The sequence below is a fragment of the Myxine glutinosa genome, chromosome 7, assembly GCF_964187855.1.
Source record: "Myxine glutinosa chromosome 7, kmMyxGlut1.1, whole genome shotgun sequence".
NCBI lineage: Eukaryota > Metazoa > Chordata > Myxini > Myxiniformes > Myxinidae > Myxine > Myxine glutinosa.
The window spans coordinates 147,733,179-147,756,483 of NC_136267.1; the positions used below are offsets into that span (position 1 = coordinate 147,733,179).

Here is a 23,305-nt window from a genome sequence, read left to right on the forward strand (position 1 = left end):
ACAACAACAGGCATTTTAAAAGGCCATTTTCCCTGCAAGAGTGGGGGTTAGCCTTGCGGTCCCCATGACAATGTTCTCCATTTTGCCCTATTTTCTGCATCTCCCCTTGTTAACCCCCTGGCCCGCATTTCTTCTTCGACCATCTTTAGCCAAGTCTTTCTCGGTCTTCCGCGTCCTCGACTTCCTTCCACATTCATTTCCATCACTCTTCTCAACCAGTCACTTTCATCCTTCCTCAACACATGACCAAACCATCTCAAACTGTTTCTCTTCACAGCATCCATCACAGGCTCTGTTCCCATCATCTTTTGCAATTCATCATTTGTCTTCCTCTCTCTCAACGATACTCCACACATCCACCGAACCATTCACATTTCCACCCTTTCCAGCCTTCGTTGCTGCTCTACGTTCATTACCCATGTCTCGCTCCCATAAATCATAACACTTCTCACACATGCAGCATACACCTTTCCCTTCAGCTTCAACGACACTCCCCTCCTCGTCAGCACGTCACTCAGTTCCCGAAACTTCTTCCATGCACGTCTCACTCCAGCAACCGTTGCCGAGTCTGAACCACCTTCTCCATTCAGCATGTCTCCTAGGCAACAAAATGTTTTCACACCTTCCAGCTTCACGCCGTCTCCAAGATCCAACTCAACATTTCCTCCATCTGCAGCTCCCTCTGTGCACACCTTACACTTGAATGTAGCTGCCACACTGGTTAATGACCCTCTCAAACCACTATATTTTTGATGAACCCACTCAGCGCACATTGTACATTGAATTGAGTTCACTCCGACACCCTTCCTGCACATAGCACATGGCCACTTCCCAGTTCTTTCCACCTCACCACATGCTTTACCACTTGCCATCACCTTTGTTTTTTCCGATATTCACCTTCAGACCTTTCGTCTCCATACATTCCTTCCACTTGTTCATCTTTTCCTTCAGTTCATCTTCTCCTTCAGTCCATCCATACTTTCTGCAATCAACACCAGATCATCTGCATACAACAACTCCCACGGTAAACCCTCCTTTACGTTCCAAGCCAGCACCTCCATCACAGCTACAAATAGTAGTGGACTTAGTACCGACCCATGATGCACTCCCACCTTCACCTCAAACTCACCAATGTTCCCGTCCTTCGTCCTTACAGCTGTGTTCCCAATCCACTGGAATGCGGCCTTCTTTCACCACCAGATTGCAGATCTCTGTCATTCTCTTCACACACCAATTTCCCGCTGCTTTCAACATATCTCCCACAACTCCCGTCGGCCCTCCCGCTTTTCTACTCTTCATTGCTTTAATCGCTTCCTCAACTTCCTTCTCGGTTATCTTCTCTGCCGGTCCTAAAACTGGGTTACTCTGTATGTTGCCGTCCCATTAATTCTCTGCATTCAACAGTATTTCCATATATCTCTTCCATCTTCCTTTAATTCCATCTGGGTCCACAACGATTTGTCCCACTTCATCCTTCAAGCAACTCACCCCCATCACATCACACCTCTCTTTTGCTATCTGCTTTGCCATCCTGAATACCGCTCTCTGACCCTCTTCCAAATCCAAGCGTTCTCCGAACATTTTCCGACATGCCTCCTGCACCTTTGCTACCTCTTTCTTTGCAGCCTTCTTGGCTGCCTTATAACTTTCATGCTCCTCCTTTTCTGCCCCCGTACCCTTCGCCTTCTGCCACTCCTTGAACTTCTTCCTCTTCTCGTCAATCTTTTTTCCAACTTCGTCATCCCACAACCACTTATAAACATTGTATATAATTGGATTTCACTCTTTCATTCATATCAATAAACCCTGTTCAACTTAATCATTCAAATATATCCCACTCTCGATGGAGCATCGATGGAGTCAAGGCCAATAGGTATGTTCTGTGATTTTCAGTTCATCTTCTCCTTCAGTCCATCCATACTTTCTGCAATCAACACCAGATCATCTGCATACAACAACTCCCACGGTAAACCCTCCTTTACGTTCTGAGGTTGAGTCAACCCCGCTGGCATTAATTCAGCGATCGACCGGGATTCAAACCCAGGATCCTAGGATCCCAAGCCGGCACCCTAACCGCTAAGCCAACACCAGGCTCGCATGATATTATGGAGCGCATCATCAAGCTGGCTCATAAAGCACATCATCAAAAATGAACCCTAACTTTTATGCAAATGAGACCAAATTATTGCAAGGCCTTTATTAAAGTTCTTTTAATTATTTTCTTGAAACCTCGACTACAGGAGGCATCAGGCTTCATTACCTGTAATTACATTCTCTGCACTCTCTTAACCCTTTATCAAGCAGCAGAGACATCGATTCTACCCTGCAGGTGCGTAAATAAAGTATTACTTCTGTTAAAACAGCATTCGTTGTCTTGTTAATATACCTCAACTCTTTTTGGCCGAGTTGTTGAGATGAAGTGACTTTTTAATCAGAAACCTACTCAATGTGTACAATGTATAGTGGACACCTAAATCAATAACAAAAAAAATTCCCCTTCAATTTCACATATTTTGCAATAAGACTACTTTCTGTTTGATTTACATTTCGCTCTGTTTTGGTTTGTTATGAAATTGAAGATTCGCGAGTAGTATTTTGGTTGGTCTGGTGCAATTTTACTCCAATCTTCACGAAACTTAACCGCTTGGTAGAGGTAGTCATAAGGTAGAGCCTATTTTGGTTTCGAGGCCATTAGGTCAAAGGTCAAATCATCAATTTTCATCCGATTCATTATGTGTGTTGTTACGGGGTCCTCTGCAATCTCCTGGTCTCGGTAACCTCCGAACCCCGAGAGGAACCCCGGCAGAAAGATATATCTGTTATTCCGTGTCGAAATCAATAGGGAAACCACACCATGAGTTATCCACAACCAAAGAATATATTAAAGAGCACACAGGAATCACGATACAACAATAATCGTAATCAACCCTACAATCAATATCTTAAGATGGTACCACCTTATCTAGTAACTTAACCCCAAACTCACGGCACTCCCAGGAAATGGAACCGAGCCCTCCTCAATGTCTCTATAACCCTCCAAGGCGAAGTTGATTCGCTCCAGCGATCGTTGGAACCATGTCCGATCCAGATCAATTGAGGCGTAGGCGGTCTAAGCGACACCGAAGTCACGTGGTCCAACACCCAGCAAACTCACGGTAGAATGGAAAATCTCCAAAGACGCGCGCCGACGTACACGTTTGCCGCTCAATCAGCGAATTGCCGTGTACTCCTCAAACGCCACTTTATTGCACAGCCGTCCCCGGCAAACCACCAGTGGATAAGCCCAGCCGATGCGACAAAAAACCTTTTCCGATGAAGGCAGCGCGCGGGGCGAAATGGCGGACGGCTCTCACTCGAGCCGGACATACTTGGCAAGGAATCTCAATGCCGATACCCGACTACGCAGGCTCCACAGTACTCCGGCGATATCACCAATCGCCTGAGATTCTTTTCCCGGACTCAAAGTTCCCTCGACGCCGTTCGCTCGACCACACTCGCAATTGAGCTTCAAGACACGTTTCGTCTTCCACCTTTTCCTCACGACTTCTTCTTCTTCGCTCCTTTTTCTTCCGGGTCACGATCCGATTTCCTGTCTCATTTTTATCATGAGCGCTTTTAACCTTTTAACCACAATAACCATTTCCTTAAACAACAATACCCATAATACTTACAACCCACAATAATAATAATAACAGCAATAATAATAATAAGTGCCAAATCCGTAACAGTGTGTATGTATATATATATATATATATATATATATATATATATATATATATATATATATATATATATATATATATATATATATATATATATATATATATACAGTTAGGCCCAAATTTATTCATACCCTATGAAAAATCTGAGATTTTTGCATTTATCTCATACTTACAAGCTAAAGTGGTGGAACTTTCATTTCAGGCAAGGACATTTCGTTGGCATGAACAAATCCACATTATATTTTGGCTCAACATTATTGGCATAACAATTAATGTTAATAGTTTTTTGTTTTTATGCCTGTCCAAAATTATTCATACCCCATACCAAGTCTCAGAATTGAGGCCAATGTTTGTGATAATGCACATGATTTTGACATTCCTCAGATTCTTTATAATGTTATGTAATTATTCCAAGATGTGTGCATAAAATCTGAATACAATACAAATGTGGTCTATTGAATGTACAGTGAGGAATGTTATAGAACAACACTCTTCTTTTAGACTATAAATTAAGAGGAGCTGATGCAATCATTCTCAGTTCATAGTCAGCATGGCGAAGAAGAAAGAACTCAGTGAGGACCTTCGGTTGTGCATTGTGAATGCTCACAAGGAGGGGAAAGGCTACAAAGCTATTTCGAAGCAATTCCGAGTGCCAGTTGCCACCATACAAAGCATAATTAGGAAGTACAAGGCGTTCCACACTGTAAAAAACATTGAAGGACGTGGTCGGAACCCAAAGGTGTCACCTCGTCTGGCAAGAAAAATATGGCGAGAGGCCAACAACAATCCACGGATCACCATCAAGGCTCTCCTGAACAACCTTGGCGAGTCTGGGACCAAGATATCAAGGCAGACACTCCAGCGGACGTTGCACAAGGGGGGACTCCATGGACGCCGACCAAGAAAGACTCCACTCCTGAAACAGAGGCATAGAGAAACTCGTCTGGCATTTGCAAGAGCACACCTGGACAAAGATCCAAGCTTTTGTTCATCAGTTCTGTGGTCGGATGAGACGAAAATGGAGCTTTTCGGGCACACAGATGTTGCTTTCGTTTGGCGAAAAAAAGGTGAAGCATACAACCCGAAGAACACAGTCCCGACCATCAAGTATGGAGGCGGGAGCATAATGCTTTGGGGATGTTTCTCAGCCAGTGGGCCCGGCAATCTCGTCAAAGTGGATGGCATCATGAAAAAGGAGCAGTACATCAAGATCCTTGAGGAAAACATCAAACAGTCCGCAGAGAAACTTCACCTCGGGCAGCATTGGACGTATCAGCAGGACAACGATCCAAAACATACCGCCAAGTCAGTCAAGAAATGGTTCTGGGATAATGATGTAGACGTTCTAGAGTGGCCAGGCCAAAGTCCGGACCTCAACCCAATCGAGAATCTGTGGAGGGAGCTCAAGACCCGAGTGATGGCAAGGAAGCCTTCCAACCTCAAAGACCTGGAGACCTTCGCGAAGGAGGAGTGGGCCAAAATCCCTGTAGAGACATGCAAAAACCTTGTGAGCAAGTATAAGAACCGTTTGGAGGCTGTGATTACAAACAGAGAATTTTCCGTTGATTACTGAATGTGACTTTGAACTGATCTAAGCAAGGGTATGAATAATTCTGGACATGACATTTTTTGTAAATCTGTCAATAAAATACCCCCGAAACAATGTATATCTTGAAATGTCTCTTGCAGTGATTCTTTCAGCTGTTTGTCACATTCTTATGTAACGTAAGCCACAAGAAACTCATTCCTCAAATAACACGATTCAAAATACTCCGAATTGGGTAAGGGTATGAATAATTTTGGGATTAACTGTATATATATGTATGTATATGTATGTATGTATATATATATATATATATATATATATATATATATATATATATATATATATATATATATATTGTTACGGACGCGGTTAAAGTGATGTTATTTTACCGAGCGGTTGGTATTACCGCGACCGAACAGTTATTCCCCGACTAGAACCCGATTCCACCCAAACGTTGGCCGTATCGCACCGCGGCTGCCCAATATGGAAAACTCGAAAGCGACCGAATGCAAAGAGGAAAAGGAATAAGACGGACAGAAGAGTAATGGGATTTATTATTTACACATATAATCAAGAAGAAAGCAGTCACGTTTATTTACACTTTACAGGGACATGAGACGCAGGTGACACAGTGAAATCTTTAGCTTATACAGACTTATTGTTACTACCCAGGACAGCACGAACAAAACAAACTCACGTACGCAAATGGATGGAAATTGCAGGCAGGAATGACAGGAGGTGGGTGGCTGGAGGAAGGCACGGAGCTGGCTGGAGTTTGATCCCGCACGGGACGTCGGGCTGGACCTCGACGGCCGCCGATGCCCCCGATCCTGTCGTGTGCGCGGGGTAGCGGTTCGGAGCTGCTTGGTGGAGCCAAGCCAACGCTGCTGGTGGGGGTCTGGCGTGACGGGTTCTCTCTCCCTCTCTCACTAACTCCAGGACTCTTCTTCTCTTGCTTAGTCCAACTCTTCCTCACCACCGACAACTCAACGCAACCCCTCCACTCTACGCAAACACTGACCACCACTGACGACCAACCCAGCTCTGACCAAAAAAAACACACACTCCGCTCTTGTCGTAGCTCATCCCGTCAAAGCTCATCTCCTCTCTTGGACACGCCCTGCCTGCGGGTTATATAGGCCCCGCCCCTCAACCTTTGCGAACCTCCTCGATGTTTCTCTCCACACCCTCTCCAAGTCCAACCCCTTGTTCGTGGTTGGTTGAGTGGGGCTGACTCACTCCTCCCCTCTATGACGAGGTGGGGACCCGCCTTTCTTCCCCAACCCTGCCTCGTGGTCAATGGCGGATGAAGAGAAAACCGCCCAAAATGCAGTTGGCAATGCGAATGGCAATTGACGAAAAGGGGGAATGGAAGTGTTGGGAGTGGGAATGAAGGGAATCTATCTCTTTCACTGGTGCAATGGAGTATTTCAATTAATGGGAGACACAGCCTTACCCTAAAACACATAATAAGATATAACTATTGAACAGGGGTATTCTATGATTGGCTGTGGTGTGGATGCTTTATGGACTAATTATGGGACGCCCTTTGACCTTTACACAGCTCCGGAGGTAGGAGGCGCAGAATAATAATAACAATAATAATAATACACACAATAAAAAAATACAGTCCTCATGTCCGCAACAATATTGTTGTGGATATGAGAATGGTTTTTTTTATTTTATTGTATAGTAAATTGTTGTAAATATCACCCTCTGTAAAATGTAATGATTCCTTGTAAATACCTCCGTAGTGTAAAGATAAAAAGGGCGTCTCGGTAGTTATTCCATAAACACCACATTGCAGGACCCGATAAAACCCTTGTTCAGTAGCTTATATCTTATTATGTGTCTTAGGGTAAGGACGTGTCTCCCATTAATTTAAATACTCCATTGCACCGAGTGAAATAAGAGTAGATTCCCTTCATTCCCATTCCCAAAACCTCCATTTCCCCTTTCGTCATTGCCAGGCCTCAATTGCCATTGCCAATTAAACCCCCTCCAATTGCCGCCATTTACCACGAGGCAGGGTCGGAGGAGAAGGGCGTGTCTCCACCTCGTCATAGAGGGGAGGAGTGAGCCAGCCCCGAGCAACCAACCGAGCACGAGGGGTTTGGTTTGAGAGGGCGGAGGAAGAGCGTTTGGGGGAGGTTCGCAAAGGTTGAGGGGCGGGGCCTATATAACCCGCCGCAGGGCGTTCCCCAAGAGGAGATGAGTCCAAGAGAGGAGCTGAAAGGCTGAGCTGAGCTGCGTGGTGAGGTGGAAAGGAAAGAGCTGGGTCGTCAGAGCAGGGCTGAGTTGTGAGGTTCCAAAAAGCAGAAGATCATCCAGGGAAGCACAAAGCCTGATATTCGTCACCTTGCGCGCCAGCGGCAGCATCTACAGCAGCAGCAGCAGCAACGCTCGCCAGCCGCTTAGGGGCCTGGACGGCAGTTCGGAGCAGGGCCGCGAAGGAACGGCGGCTGCAGAACGTGCGAATCGTGCTGCCGGACCCAGTGGACTTTCCTCTCCTTCCAGCCAATTCCTATCATCATTCCCCGCGTGAGTCTGTGTCTTCGTTTGTTCTGTACTGGGTATCAAGTAAGCCTGTTAGATAAGCTAAAGATTTCACTGTGTCACCTGCGTCTCATGTCCCTGTAAATAAACGTGACTGCTTTCTTTTTGCTTATATGTGTGAATAATAATAAACCCAGTTACTCTTCTGTACGTCTTCTTCCTCTTTGCATTCGGTCGCTTTAGAGTTTTCCAGATTGAGTAGCTGTGGCGCGATACGGCCAAGGTTTGGGTAAATCGGGTTTTAGTCAGGGAACAACTGTTCGGCCGCGGTTATACCACCGCTCGGTAAAATAACATCCTAATCCGCGGACCGTAACAAATTGGTAGTCAGGAGTTGGGATTCGAACCTGGGACTAAATTTATTTAGCCCAAATTTTGGGACACCAATTGTGTTATTGGCAGTAACAAATTGGTGTCGGGGAGTGAGATATGAGGCCCGAAGCGCGCTTAACGCGCTCAAAATTACAAGCTGCTGGAAATTGTTTTGTTTTTAAAGGAAAACCCGAATTTTGAAATCGCGCCATGGCTGGTCAAGGCGACGGGATGCCAGTGGGAGAGATAGACGGGGTGGAATCGACCCAGGACCTCGGGGAAATGTATATGGAGGATGTGGTTGAGGGGGTATCAGGTGCACAAAATGGCGCTCTCGCACACGAGGTTTCAGGCGCGCAAAATGGCGTCTTTGCGCAAGCGGTTACAGCGGCACCAAATCTAGCCGCGCCCGTGACCGTAGCAGCGCTGCTGGGGGATTCGGACCTTTTTATGTTACAAATGGGGGCCCTTATGGACAGGCCAGAAGCCAAAATGGGGAACCGGATGGAGGCTCAGAATGAGCAAATGAGGGCTAATAGTGAGCGATTGGAGGGCCAAATGGGGGTAATGAGGGACGGAGCGAGGGTTGATAGTGAGCGATTGGGGGGCGAAATGGGGGGCAAAATGGGAGAAATGGGGGAACGGCTAGAAGCTAAATTTGAGGGATTAGACAAGAAATTTGAGGGGTTAGACAACGGAATAAAAGAGGTAAGGAATGGGTTAACGGGGGTGGAAAATAGAATGGCTGCCCAGGAGAATCAGTTAGAGGGGGTGAAAAATGGGTTAATGGGGTTAGAAAATAGGATGGAAGACAAATTGCGGGAAATAGGGGAGCAATCCGCCCGGGAAATCGAACAGATGGGGAACCAGATAGAGGAGGTGAAAATCGGGTTAGAAAGTAAATTGGATGCTCAGAGGGATGAATTGGGACAGATGAGGGTGGCATCTACAAAAGAGATGGAGGAGATGAAAGAGGAGATACGACGAGGTGTAAGTGAGGAGGTCTCGGGGGTACGCGAGGAGGTAAAGCGAGGTGAAAAGCGTATCGAGAAAGAGGTGAGAAATGGAACGGCTAGGTTACAGGGGGGAATAGAAGACCTGACGGAGGAGGTGAAACAGCTGACGGTGGGACAGACGGAGTTAGTGGAGCAGGTTCAAAGGAACACTGCGGTACCAGGAGGGTTAAAGGCGACACAAAAAGAAATTAAAAATGACTTAATAGCGACACAGAGGCAATGTCAGATGGTACGTGAGGGGTTGACGAAGAAGTTGGAGGAGGTGACAGAAGTAATGGAGACGAAGGACCGAGAGGTGAGGACGCACATAGAAACGGTTAAAGTGGCGTTAGAGGAAGAGATAGAGGGGGCGCACAGGGAGATGAAGGAGGCAAAGGAAAAATTAGAGGAGGTGGAAGAAGGGGTGAGTGAAATTAAGAAGAGACAGAGGGAAACTAAAAAGGAGATAAGGGAGGAAGTGATGGAGTATGTGCAAGGTCTGTGTTCAAATCATGATGATGTGCTCGCTAACCAAATAAAAAGTTTGCAGGTGGCGAAGGAGGTGCGGAGACGAGGTGCCAAGGTGAGTGGCGATATATTCGGCAATGTACATGATGTGAGGGGAGCTTCAGTCGGCTTGGGGGTTGCTTTAGACCCGGGTGTTCGTGAGAGGCCGTTGGTGAAGTGTGCGACAGGTCTGGTGTGCGAAAAACGAGGTGTGCGAGAATGTCCGACCATGGGGTGTGTGAGGAAAAAGTGCGCGCCAAGGAGTGAGTGTGCTGTCGAGAGTGAGTCGGTCGTAGCGCGTGTGCGAGGGAGCACATGGAAGCGCGGTGTGGTGAGTATTACGGAGGAAGTAACGAAAGAGTGTGCGCAAGAGGATGCGCGAGAAAGGTGTGTAACGGACAGGTGCATGAGGAAAGAGTGCGCTGTCGAGAGTAAGGGTGAGTGCGCTGTCAAGAGTGGTGGTGAAAGTAGTGAGAGTGACACGGAGCGTGAGTTGGTTGTGACAGGTGAGCGAGGATGTACACCTGGAATGGAAGGATGCACACCTGGAATGGTAGAGCGTGTATGGGAATGCACGCTGGAATTGGTCGTGAGGCACGTGGTTGGGTGTGCGAGTGAGAGCACACCTGTGATTGTCACAGAGGAGGTGACCGAGAAGGGGGCGCGAAGAGGTGTGTTGGTGAGGTGTGCGAGCGACGAGTGTGTGCAAAGGTGTTTGGTGGTCAGGTGTGTGACCAAGTCTGTGAGCGGAATGAGTGTACCTGGGTGTGGAAGAGAAGATGCAATGACGAGGAGCATGGGAACAGCGGGATGTATGAGCAAGAAAGGGGTAGCGTATGCATGTAAGCATGCAGGTGAGGCATCGACGGTAACCGGGTTAGCGGTTAGAACGACATTTAGCCGAATCGGGCCCTCAGTGCGTGCCGGGCTTCGCGTGCCGCGAGAACCAGCGGGGATCCGAACCACGGCGGGTTCGAAAGGACCGCCGTACGTGATCCACGCTGGGCCTCGCTTTGAACGGCCGCGTCCGTGCTCCACTAGGCGGAGCGGGCAGCCCAATAGGAAGGGTCGCCATGGCGACCCCTTTTTGTGGAGACGTGCCGGCAGATCGAGATCGGGCCATTGGATGGCTCCGTGCGGAGGTGGTGCGTGGGATCTCGGCCCGAGTAAACCTCCTTCCCTTCACCGAGTGTCGGACGCATCCAGCCGCCGGCACCAAACAACCCGCATTCATTGCTCGGCTTTACGAAGCCGGGCTGTGGAAGTGAATTGGCGCACCGAGAGGATCTAGTAAGTAGACGGATGACGAGGTTCGTGTTTTGGACCCAAAATTAGAAAAAGGCAAAATTTGATGATTGGAATAGAATTGGCAGTAAATAGAAAATTTTTGATTGGTTGGAATTTGGACGATCAAAATTGATATTGGGACCTCCCCGATGTGGTGGGATGGCAACTCTGTCATCCCTCACAACGGGGGGGGGGGGGGGGCAAAGGAGCACTAGGTTTATGGGGTGTATGGCAGTGAAAACTAGCCCGGGTGGGTTAGGATATATCGTGTGTAGGGATCTAGATATTGACATTAGGTAACGTTAAGGTTAGGTCGTGACTGATACCTGTAGTGGGGACGCAGGTAGATTAGTGTGGATGATAATGACGTGGGAGCGCAATAGTTTAAAGGGACGACTGGGAAGCGCAAGTTTCAGAGGGGAGTCGTTAGTTCAGATGATGCCGTGTGAGTGTTGGAGGTGTATTCAAGTGTATGGTGAACAGGTGTGATTGCACAGGTGTGCAACTGGACAGGAGTGTGGAGCAGTGTATGAGTGAGTGAAGGTGATGGGTGTGGTGTTGACCAAATGGTCCAGGAAGGAAGGAGGGTGCAGGTGGCACCAGGTGTGAGTGCACAGGTGTGCACCAACAGGTGTATGGAGAATGGTTGTGTGGAAGACATGGAGTGTGGAATAAATGGAGTATTGGAATGGATGGTAGTGGAGTGAGTATGGTGGAAACAATGGAGTGGAGTGGATGGTGCGAAGGTGTGAATGGGGGAAGAGTGGACCCCCATCACGAATACCCGGGGCGGGTAGTGTAAGTGTTAGGTAGAGGGTATAGGTAAATTGTGGTTGGATATTGGCAGCTGTGGTGCGGGTGGAAGAATGGTGATTGGATGGGTGCATTAGTGTTGTGGAAATGGCTGGGCGTGTAGCCTGTTGGTGTGTGTAGTTGGTTTGGGCGCTCCACCACTGTGAGGATGTCGGCCAGGTGAGGCCGCAGGTGGGCTCTGGGAGCCGGTAGTTGTGGATGGGGCCCGAGGATCCGGAGGACGGACCCGGGTAGCCCAGTGCCAGAGGGCACCAAGGGGTGACAGAGCCAGGAGGGGCCTTCCCCAATTAGATAGGTTAGGGTGAGGAGCTAGGTAAGCTCGGGTGGCAACTGCAGTGGTGGAGGTGTGCAGGTGGGTAGACCTGCTGGGAGAGCTACACGTCACAGCCCAGAAATTGTGCAAGGGCACCGGGAGATGAATCGGGGGAGTGAGACCCCAAATTGAGAAGCACCACAGTTTGGTCAATGGGAATTGGTTTTTAGAACCCATAGTGTAAGTTGGCCAATGGATTGGCAGGGAAAGACCCCGGGTAGTGTAACGTGTGTTAATGTCATTTAGAAAGTAGTTAGGATGAAGTCTCCTCGCACCATCTGCATCCACTCACCTGAGGTGACAGGTACCTCCACACCATGCCAGGTTGTTTTGATGATTTTTTTTTGTGCAAATGTTTTGGAATGTGAGACGCATCATGACGTGGGTGTGACATTGTGCTTTGTGTTCCATCTCTTCCTCCTTATGAGGATTGATGATGAATTGGTGATGGCAAATTTTGGATAGAGGGATTGTGGTGACGAATTTGGTATGGGAAATATGGGGAAGACGTGACAGTAGCGACGGATTTGTAAAGGTGTAGATTTTTGTACATATGGGGTAAGGGCAAGGGTAGTGTAGGTGACAGGGGGGTGACGTACGGTAGGGACGAGCTTTCTCACTTCGCCCTCCGTACGCATTTCGCCCTGCATTGCCTTGTTTGATGTGTACCCTTGTGGCCTTACCCCTCGCTCATTTGTCTTCCCCCCTTTTGTCTCCCACATGACCTGTGCGCCATTGGGCGCCGAGGGGAGCGTGCGTGAGTCGGCCATTGTGTGCCCGGAATTCCCAGAACCAGCTGTTTACATCGATGCACCACATTATAGACCACATGCCTGTGGCCGAGCACCACTGATGGACCCCATGGGTTGGGGCATGGCCCCTCTGCTGGAACCGGCCATGAGGGCCCGAAATCTTGCTGGCGGACCTTGGCCACAGGGCACCGATGCCCCACAGGTGAACCACACGTAGTCGGCCCCTGTGGGCCATAAATAAATACAAACGGACACGTTAGGTTCATTTTAATACAAATAGGCCGCCAGCAAAGGAAAAAGACAACAACTGGAAGAAAATAATAATAGCCAGCAGAGCGAGCCGAAGAGCAAGAGACCACCTGCAGGGTTAGGGGTTGTTGATTTATTTTTATTATTGAACATTCATGAACACGGATGAACTGTGGTGACTGCACCGATTGGTGCTTGAGGGTGTGTTGGTGCATTATAGGTGCTTTCATGGTGCGTCGATGCAGAGCAGACTGTCTCCCCCCCAGAAAGAACAATCACAGGTCCTGGGTTGAGTTTTGTAAATAAAATAGCGTCACTGTAAATAATGCTCCCCACCGTCAGTGTATAGTTTGAAGACCATTCCGCAATTCGGTTAGCTGTGGGCGTAAGTCTGTTAGGCAGGGTGCAATGGAGCAGCGGGACACATTTATTTATGTTTTAAAACTGTCGCACTCAGGGTCAGGTTAAAAGTAGAGGGAACTACACCTACGTGTCACACTAAATTTAAGTTGTAGGCCCGGGATGTGCCTAAGAGGAGGAGGGTGCAGTGTTGTGGATATGAGAATGGTTTTTTTTTATTTATTGTATAGTAAATTGTTGTAAATATCACCCTCTGTAAAATGTAATGATTCCTTGTAAATATCTCCGTAGTGTAAAGATAAAAAGGGCGTCTCGGTAGTTATTCCATAAACACCACATTGCAGGACCCGATAAAACCCTTGTTCAGTAGCTTATATCTTATTATGTGTCTTAGGGTAAGGCCGTGTCTCCCATTAATTTAAATACTCCATTGCACCGAGTGAAATAAGAGTAGATTCCCTTCATGCCCATTCCCAAAACCTCCATTTCCCCTTTCGTCATTGCCAGGCCTCAATTGCCATTGCCAATTACATCCCCTCCAATTGCCGCCATTGACCACGAGGCAGGGTCGGAGGAGAAGGGCGTGTCTCCACCTCGTCATAGAGGGGAGGAGTGAGCCAGCCCCGAGCAACCAACCGAGCACGAGGGGTTTGGTTTGAGAGGGCGGAGGAAGAGCGTTTGGGGGAGGTTCGCAAAGGTTGAGGGGCGGGGCCTATATAACCCACCGCAGGGCGTTCCCCAAGAGGAGATGAGTCCAAGAGAGGAGCTGAAAGGCTGAGCTGAGCTGCGTGGTGAGGTGGAAAGGAAAGAGCTGGGTCGTCAGAGCAGGGCTGAGTTGTGAGGTTCCAAAAAGCAGAAGATCATCCAGGGAAGCACAAAGCCTGATATTCGTCACCTTGCGCGCCAGCGGCAGCATCTACAGCAGCAGCAGCAGCAACGCTCGCCAGCCGCTTAGGGGCCTGGACGGCAGTTCGGAGCAGGGCCGCGAAGGAACGGCGGCTGCAGAACGTGCGAATCGTGCTGCCGGACCCAGTGGACTTTCCTCTCCTTCCAGCCAATTCCTATCATCATTCCCCGCGTGAGTCTGTGTCTTCGTTTGTTCTGTCCTGGGTATCAAGTAAGCCTGTTAGATAAGCTAAAGATTTCACTGTGTCACCTGCGTCTCATGTCCCTGTAAATAAACGTGACTGCTTTCTTTTTGCTTATATGTGTGAATAATAATAAACCCAGTTACTCTTCTGTACGTCTTCTTCCTCTTTGCATTCGGTCGCTTTAGAGTTTTCCAGATTGAGTAGCTGTGGCGCGATACGGCCAAGGTTTGGGTAAATCGGGTTTTAGTCAGGGAACAACTGTTCGGCCGCGGTTATACCACCGCTCGGTAAAATAACATCCTAATCCGCGGACCGTAACAATATATATATATATATATATATATATATATATATATATACACAGCCACGTGAAAAAGTAAGTACACCCCATGTAAAGTTTTGACTTTTTCAACATATTTCAACATACAGCTATTTGATCTTCATTTCAACAATATTGACAGATAAAGGTGATATAATATAACAAATATCATGAAACATTTACATTTTGTAGTCCATTGTATAATTTAAATATACATAAATGCAAATTTCACATGTGGAAAAAGTAAGTACACCAGTAATACTTACTGGTGTGTATATATATATATATATATATATATATATATATATATATATATATATATATATATATATATATATATATATACTGGTGTATATATATATATATATACACCAGTAATGGAGATAAATAAATCCAAAAAACACGGATGAGCGATGAAGCCAGGCGAACGAACAGTGAATCCTTGTCGAGGTGAAGCCTCCGTTGACCCATGTGAATATGTCTATTAATGACGTACTCTTTGAACATGAGTTGAACCATGAGTATATCTATTAATTACATGTTATTGGACTGTGACTGCGTCTATTAACTACGTCTATTAATTACGTATTATTGGAATATACCATTTAGCCCTTTATACCCATTTAGACCACTGAAGACATTTTAAGACCCTTTAGACCCCATAAGACCTTTACACCCTTTCTAGCTTTAGCCTCCTCAAATCTCTTTGGACCCCATAAGACCCTTTAGACCCACATGGACCTTCTATACCCCTTAAGACCTTTATTGCCTCGAGACCACTTAAACCCTTGACCCTTAGACCCTCTTTAGACACTTTAGACCCCTAACTACTATTAGAATATTCCCTTTCAACCCTTTCCCCACCCTTTAGACCCTTGGATTCCCTGGACCCTTTTGACCTCCCCCCTGAAGAATATTCAGACCCTTAATAAGACCACCTTTCGATCCTAACTACTATTGGAAAATACCCTTTAGACCTCCCTGCCCTTTAGACACCTGAAGACCCGTATAGACTAGACCCCCTATAGACTATTTAGACCTTTCAACCTTTACACCCATTAGACATCAAATATTGCCATACCACAATATTTTTTTAATACAGTCTGTCAAATTGAAACTTACACAATTTATTTGTACGTATGTGGAGTATATGTGAGTAATATTTGGTCAAAATTAGCCAAAGGTCAAGATCATCCGCAAGATGTAAAACACTTATTACGCCTCAAATAGAAAATGCATCAGCCAAATTTGTTTTGCACAACAATTAATTATGTAAAACACTTGACAGGTCAAATTTTCGAAATTGCCAAATTGCCGTTTCCATGGCAACTATTGTTTATTTGGATTTCACAAGCAAGCCATTTTTCGTGTTTGTTTGTTTTCTCTTTTATATGGGGCATATGATACGTCCTAGCAAGATGTACCAATATATAGTAGTCATTGTTCAGATTCAAGTTTAAAATGTGAAAGAAATCTCGTTTGCAGGATAATTACGAGAAAATGTGTTTGTCCCAAAGGAGATGTTGTTTTCCCACTTCCCACCATGAAAGACTAGAAGTGGGAGGTGAAAAAAACAACACAAAACTGGTTGTGATGAGAGAGAGCAACAGTCTCTGTTCCTCTGCTTCATTGAGGGAGATGCTGTTGATGTTGAGATCTTGGGATTCCGTAGCATCCAGGAGAGACCTTTGGATGCAAAGACTAGACTTAGGGAAGAGCAGGATGACAGAGGGTAGAAGGGAATGCATAAACAGGCAATGTGATATCAATCATGTTTATACAACAAGTGGATAAACCTATGGGTTGTGTAGACGTGGTTACACAGTTGAGAGCTGCACTCATGATATTGATACTAAATAACAAAATAAATACAGAAGAAGACATGAGAACAGCAAGACAGCTGTTCACCACTACGTGAGGCCATCTCCCTTCAATACTCATGATCTCTTCTACCCATTTGACCCCATTCCCAAGTACTCCCTTTGCCAGGTTATTGTGATTTTGTTTCCCTCTCTTCTCACCTCTTTTCATTTGTTTGTTGTCGGTTGGTTTGTTCCTTTTTCTGTTTCATCCCCACATTCCTCTGCTTGCTGTGTTTCATTTGGCTTGTGTGCAGCTTGTTCACCCTTATGTACCCTTCTCCCCCTCTCTTTGATCTCACTCACATACTCTACTGTTGGTGTTTCCCCCTTTTCATTCTGCTGTAGTTCTTCCATGAGCCTCGATCATGTATACAAAAACATACAGCCACGTGAAAAAGTAAGTACACCCCATGTAAAGTTTTAACTTTTTCAACATATTTCAACATACAGCTATTTGATCTTCATTTCAACAATATTGATAGATAAAGGTGATATAATATAACAAATATCATGAAACATTTACATTTTGTAGTCCATCGTATAATTTAAATAAACATAAATGCAAATTTCGCATGTGGAAAAAGTAAGTACACCCCTATATTTATCACTACTTCAAATACCTAAAATTAGAATCAGGTGCACCAGCTCAGGTGCAAATGATTAGAACATCGTTAGAGAGGATCTTGGAGGAACCTGTCTCTTTTAAACCTCAGACATTTAGTTTGGTTTTCTCTTTGTTGTTGAAGTGTGCGGCGTCACCATGCCCAGATCAAAAGAGCTCTCTGAGGCCTTCAGAAAGAAGGTTATCGATGCCTACGAGTCTGGGAAGGGATTTAAAAAGATCTCCAAACAATTTGAAATCAATCATTCGACTGTCCGGAAGATCATCTACAAGTGGAGAAGATTCCAAACAACTGCCAACTTGTTCAGGCCAGGCCGCCCCAGCAAGTTCAGCCCGAGAGCAGACCGCAAGATGCTGAAAGAAGTCTCTAAGAACCCCAGAATGTCATCACGGGACCTACAGGTAGCTCTTGCCACTGTTGATGTCAAAGTGCACGAGTCTACCATTAGAAAGAGGCTGCACAAATCTGATCTACATGGGAGGTTTGCCAGGAGGAAACCTTTGCTGTCCAGAAAGAACATCAGGGCAAGACTAAAGTTTGCCAATGAACACCGAGGCAAAGACCAGCACTTCTGGAACAATGTGCAATGGACAGATGAGTCAAAGGTAGAGCGATTTGGCCACAGCACCAGAAGACATGTTTGGCGAAAACCAAAGACAGCATTTGACCAAAAGAACGTGATACCAACTGTAAGGCATGGTGGTGGAAATATTATGGTTTGGGGCAGCTTTGCTGCATCAGGGCCTGGGCAGCTCACCATCATATAATCCACTATGAATTCTTCATTGTACCAGAGGGTGCTTGAGGATAATGTGAGGCCATCTGTCGGAACGTTGAAGCTCAACCCAAGGTGGACCTTGCAACATGACAATGACCCTAAACATACCAGTAAATCCACCAAGGAATGGCTGAAAAGAAAGAATTGGAGGGTTCTGGAATGGCCAAGTCAAAGCCCGGATCTAAATCCCATCGAGATGTTGTGGGGGGGATTTGAAACGAGCCGTGCAAGCAAGAAACCCCTCGAACATCGCACAGCTGAAAGAATTCTGCATGGAGGAGTGGGGAAAAATTTCTCCCAGTCGATGTCAGAGACTAGTAGACAGTTATAAGAAACGCCTATTTGAGGTTGTTTCTGCCAATCGGGCAATACCACCTATGAGAGCCAAGGGTGTACTTACTTTTTCCACATGCGAAATTTGCATTTATGTTTATTTAAATTATACAATGGACGACAAAATGTAAATGTTTCATGATATTTGTTGTATTATATCACCTATATCTTTCAATATTGTTGAAATGAAGATCAAATAGCTGTATGTTGAAATATGTTGAAAAAGTCAAAACTTTACATGGGGTGTACTTACTTTTTCATGTGACTGTAAATAAACCAGACACATGGGAGAAGAAACAAGTAAGGTTGACGAGGCAAATATATATATCTTCAGATTTACAGAGGAATTACCCTGGAATGACAGAGGCTACCCAGTTGACAACAAGCTTAGCTGGGACACCAGGTTTGATATATGGTGTGCCCTGAAGATGTCGTGACTGCCTGTGAAACAACGCTCCGACAGTTTATAGTGGGCCCGAGGAGCAAATCCAGAGTAGGTAGCTCAAAGGTATGTGCCATACATCTGCACCATCCAGTCACATTGGGATGGAATACCATATTAGATAGTATAATGTGGAATCATCTGCAAAATGTAAAAGAGGGATTTCTTGGGAATCAGGGAGGTAATTTATGTATGAGGAACAAAAGAGGGCCCAATACTGCCCTGAGCCAGCACTGGGAGAGGATATGAAATTTTAAGGGTAAGCCAGGAATTAATATAGTCTTGGACACCACAAGTGGAAAGCTTGGCAAGCAAAGTGGGGTGCCAGACAGTGTCAACGACCTGTGAAATGTCTAGAGAGAGAGAGAGCCTTGACATCTTATTTAAGCTTTACGGCCTCCATCCATTGTTGAGGGAGAAGCAACAGCATATCAAAATTGACTGGGATGGAATCCAAAATGATGATCAGGGATTGGACCATTCAATAAGGATGACCGGATGTTGGCCCCCCTCGTTACCTGTGACGTGTTGCAGGTCTACAAGAGCTCTATGTGGTTGTTGTTGTGGTTGTTGTTGGGGGTCGATTTTTTTTTTTATGTGCACCCATTGGTCAGACAGCTGCCAGACCCCACCCACATTTGTTGCTTAACTCCACCCACCTGGCACCCAGATGAAGTAATATGGCTGCTTTCCTGGTGGGCCGAAGACATCAGGTCTGTTGGCCTCTGCTGATTTTACAATGCCCGGGTGGTTTGTTGCATCATATTTTCATTGGCTTAGCTTGGGTCGCGTGTTACTCACGATGAGGGACCCCGGAAAATCTAATCATATGTTGAATAGGATTATTAGAAAGGTTTAACTAAGCCCGTCAGAATGCACGGAAATGAAGCATTACGCTACGTTACTTAAATTACGAAAAACTAAAACGACACTTCAATGTCATGAGTCGACCGATATGCCTCCGCCCATATTATTACATCATTATAATACTCGTACCAAGTTTGATTTAAATCCATTCAGCTGGTCTCAAGGATCACATTTTTACCTGACATGACCCCTGACCTCACCAAAATCACAAAATCCCCTCACTCATCGACTTTGATGCCAAAATATAATCAGCTCATCTTTGCATCATAATACTCGTATATATTTATACCAACTTTGTTCAAATCCCATTACCCATTCACAAATTATAACAGTAACATAATTTTTACTTAACATAACCTCTGACCTTTGACCTCTTGACACCAAAATCTAATCGGTTCATCTTTTCATCATTACACATACCTGTACTAAGTTTGACTTCGATCCCTTCAGCCGTTCTTAAGTTATAGCAGTAACAAAATAATTGCAACTTAACATGACCTCTGATCTTTGACCTCTTGAACCCAAAATCGAATCAGTTTATCTTTGCATCATAATATATAAATATACCAAGTTTGGTGAAAACCCATGACTGGTTCACATGTTAGCTCGGTAACAGAATTTTTACCTGACAGGATGTCTGACATTTGACCTTTGACCTCTTGACCCCAAAATTTAATCAGTTGATCCTTACACCATTATGCATACCTGTACCAAGTTTAAATTGGATCCCTTCAGCCATTCTCAAGTTATAAACCTATTACAGACTTTGACCTTTGATCTATTGACCCCAAAATCTAATCAGTTCATCTTTACCCCATTATACATACCTGCACCAAGTTTGACTAAGATCCACTCAGCCGTTCTCAAGTTATTGCGGGAACAAAAACCTATCACGGATGAATGGACGGACAGACGGATAGCTGGATAAACAACCCGAAAACACAATTCTTCCAACGACGTCGTCGGTGGAGGCATAAAAATTGCGTTACGTAATTTTTGAACGGCCCCATATAGGGGTTATATAATCTGTGACCGTGTGACAAATCAGCTCGTTCTGATATAACTGTGGCGGAGGGTGACATTGTTGTGAGATATCGAGTTAATATTTTAACAGCGCATTAAATGTGTTTCCCAACTGCGCTGTTCATCTTTTAAGAGTCCTTTAAATGAGCGTTTCTCAATTGGCCTGTTTCCAGATTTTGTTGCAGATTGTGACCACAGTGCAGTCATTCTTGTGTGCAAGACGAGTGATGTTGGCTGACTCTCGTACTTTGGACGTGGCTTAAGGTGAAGGTTGGACATGATGAAGACAGCAGACATGATGAAGAAGCAAGAGCAGACGAGCAGAATTTTAGCCGGTCACATAAGTACGTAATAAATACATGTCACCATATTTTAAATTATTTTACACACAACTGCATGCTACAGCAGATCCCAGTTATAAAAACTTCATATCATCCACAATTCAGCACCGATGAAGATTCTAAAGCTGATGATGCGTGCACACGTCATTAACCAGTTTGATTAATTTCCCAACATATAAATGATTGTCAAACCGATGGAATCACAGTTTGCTTGTCCCACTCCCCACCACCAAATGACAAAGCAGAATAAGTGAATAAGCAACTTTCACGCACCTGTTGGTCGAATGAATGTGTCAGGTCGTTCGTCCTTTTCTCTTTCGTCCTTCCGAATTTAGGAGAGCAATAAATTCCTTCCAAGTGGCAGTGGGTACATTGTTCTTCCAACACCCACGGATAACAGCCATTTGCCTTTAACACAAAGGCCCTGCCAAGTCGAGTGCTTTGGACTCGTTCGCTTGTTGAAAGGATCGTGTAACCTCGAATTTCCCATCAGATGGCGAGATGTCCATGAAGCTGTAGATTCTGGTGAAACTTTTCCAATTTTAGGTTATGTGAGCAGCAGTTTACCGACTGGTTTGCGAACTTACTATTAGTATAACCCCGAACATCTGGTGCTTGCGTTAAACCGACACAATAAGGCTTTCACCAGCTTCAGTGGAGGAGAAATGAAACGAAATGGAGAGCGGGTCAGAGTGACCTGCTGAATCGACACTCAGTCACTGCTGTTGATATCAGAACTTTTGTTCAGCATTTCATTCCTGTAAATGTGTCGACGCTTTACAAGGCGAATTGTGCTTCTTGAGTCTTTCATCAAAACGTTTGCAGAAATATTTATTGATTCCAACTACAGTATGTCGATTTATTTCATCAATGGGGTGGGGGAGGCGCAGTTGGGAGAAGAGAAGGGAGGACGTTAGTATGTGGGAGGAGTAGGGAGAAGGGGGCAATGGAACCATATTTACGTACGTAATAACTAAATGAACCCTTAGATATTGTCCTTGTTGCTGTGTACTTAGCCTAGTGTTGGCTTAACGGTTAAGGTGGCTGGCTTGAGATCTTAGAGTCCTGAGTCTGTTGAATTAACACCAGGTGGTTGACTCAGCCTGTCATCTTTCCGAGGATGGCAAAATGAGTACCAGCTGACTGGTAACAGGGGCACTGCATCAGCGGCACAGCCGCGCTTCCAGAAAATGATGCAACCAGCAGCCACAGGTTGCATACGAACCACCTCCTCTGTGTACTGCACACGGCTGGCAGGATGGCCTAGCCCAAGATCCTAGATATATGCGCATTCACCTCTAAGCTGTATAGCTTGGGTTTGAATCCCGACCCATCCGGTGTTTCACACAAGCAGGGTTCCAAAATTCCTGCTCTAACCTACAGAGGGCACTGCATCGATGGCACAGCCATGCCCTCAGCCAGTGATGCTCCCCCGCAGCTTTGTGCTACATCCACGAGAAGAAGAAGATTTTTGTTTATTTTCTGGAAACATCTCAGATTCCTTTTGTGTTTCCATGTGAGCACATTTGACTAGATCTCAGGACCGGTTCAAATCCGGCATACAATTTTTTTATTTTTATTTTTTTTTGTATACTGAATCGAGGCTCGTGAAAGAGCTAACATTTACTTCACAAACAAATCGACCAGACAAACAAAATACACAAAAAGAGGGAGCGGAAGACGATGGGGAGAAAAGGGGAAGCACACAAACACAACATCCGAGAGCAGGGAGATGTGTGGAAGGGAGAGGGCCCGGGGGGAGGAGGCATGGGAAGGGGGGGGGGGGGGAAGAGGGAGAAGTATAAAGCACAAGGACACCAAGGACTTCCAGGACAGAAGTTGGTATTTCAAAAAAGTAGAATTGGGGTGAAATTAGCGGGGGTAGAAAAGATCAAGGTTTTGGATGGGGGAAGATAAGAGATGGTGGTGAACATACCAGTAAATGGTGAACATACCACTAAATTTGCTATTATTGACTCTCGTGTGCATCATTGGAGTGTCTATTGAAGCTGGATGTCCTGTCTACCAGCATTTGCTGGTCGATATTAAAGATTCCACGGCATCCATCACACGAGTAGACCATTGGGTGCTGGCATCCTGGCCAACTTCAAATTCCTGCCCTGACTACCTCTGGGAAAGGAAATGGCAAAAGGCCCATTGTTTTCTTAATGCCGACCGACTATTTTGTCAGCATTGATGTTCTGGTAAGAGTAT

General features: G+C 45.6%; 1 protein-coding gene and 1 long non-coding RNA gene across 3 annotated transcripts in view; one reads left to right on the top strand and one right to left on the bottom strand.

The window, feature by feature from the left end:
• LOC137431730 (negative elongation factor B-like) overlaps positions 1-21,738 on the bottom strand; it is a 98,214-nt gene extending 76,476 nt beyond the window's left edge. The window contains exon 1 of one of the 2 annotated variants that reach the window (XM_068123370.2): positions 21,365-21,409. The gene's annotated coding sequence lies outside the window, so the exon portion shown is untranslated. Of the gene's footprint in view, positions 1-21,364 lie in introns of both variants that reach the window. The other variant, XM_078782407.1, reaches the window with a different exon arrangement.
• LOC137431732 (uncharacterized) overlaps positions 1-23,305 on the top strand; it is a 103,775-nt gene that overhangs the window by 4,165 nt on the left and 76,305 nt on the right. The window lies entirely within an intron of this gene.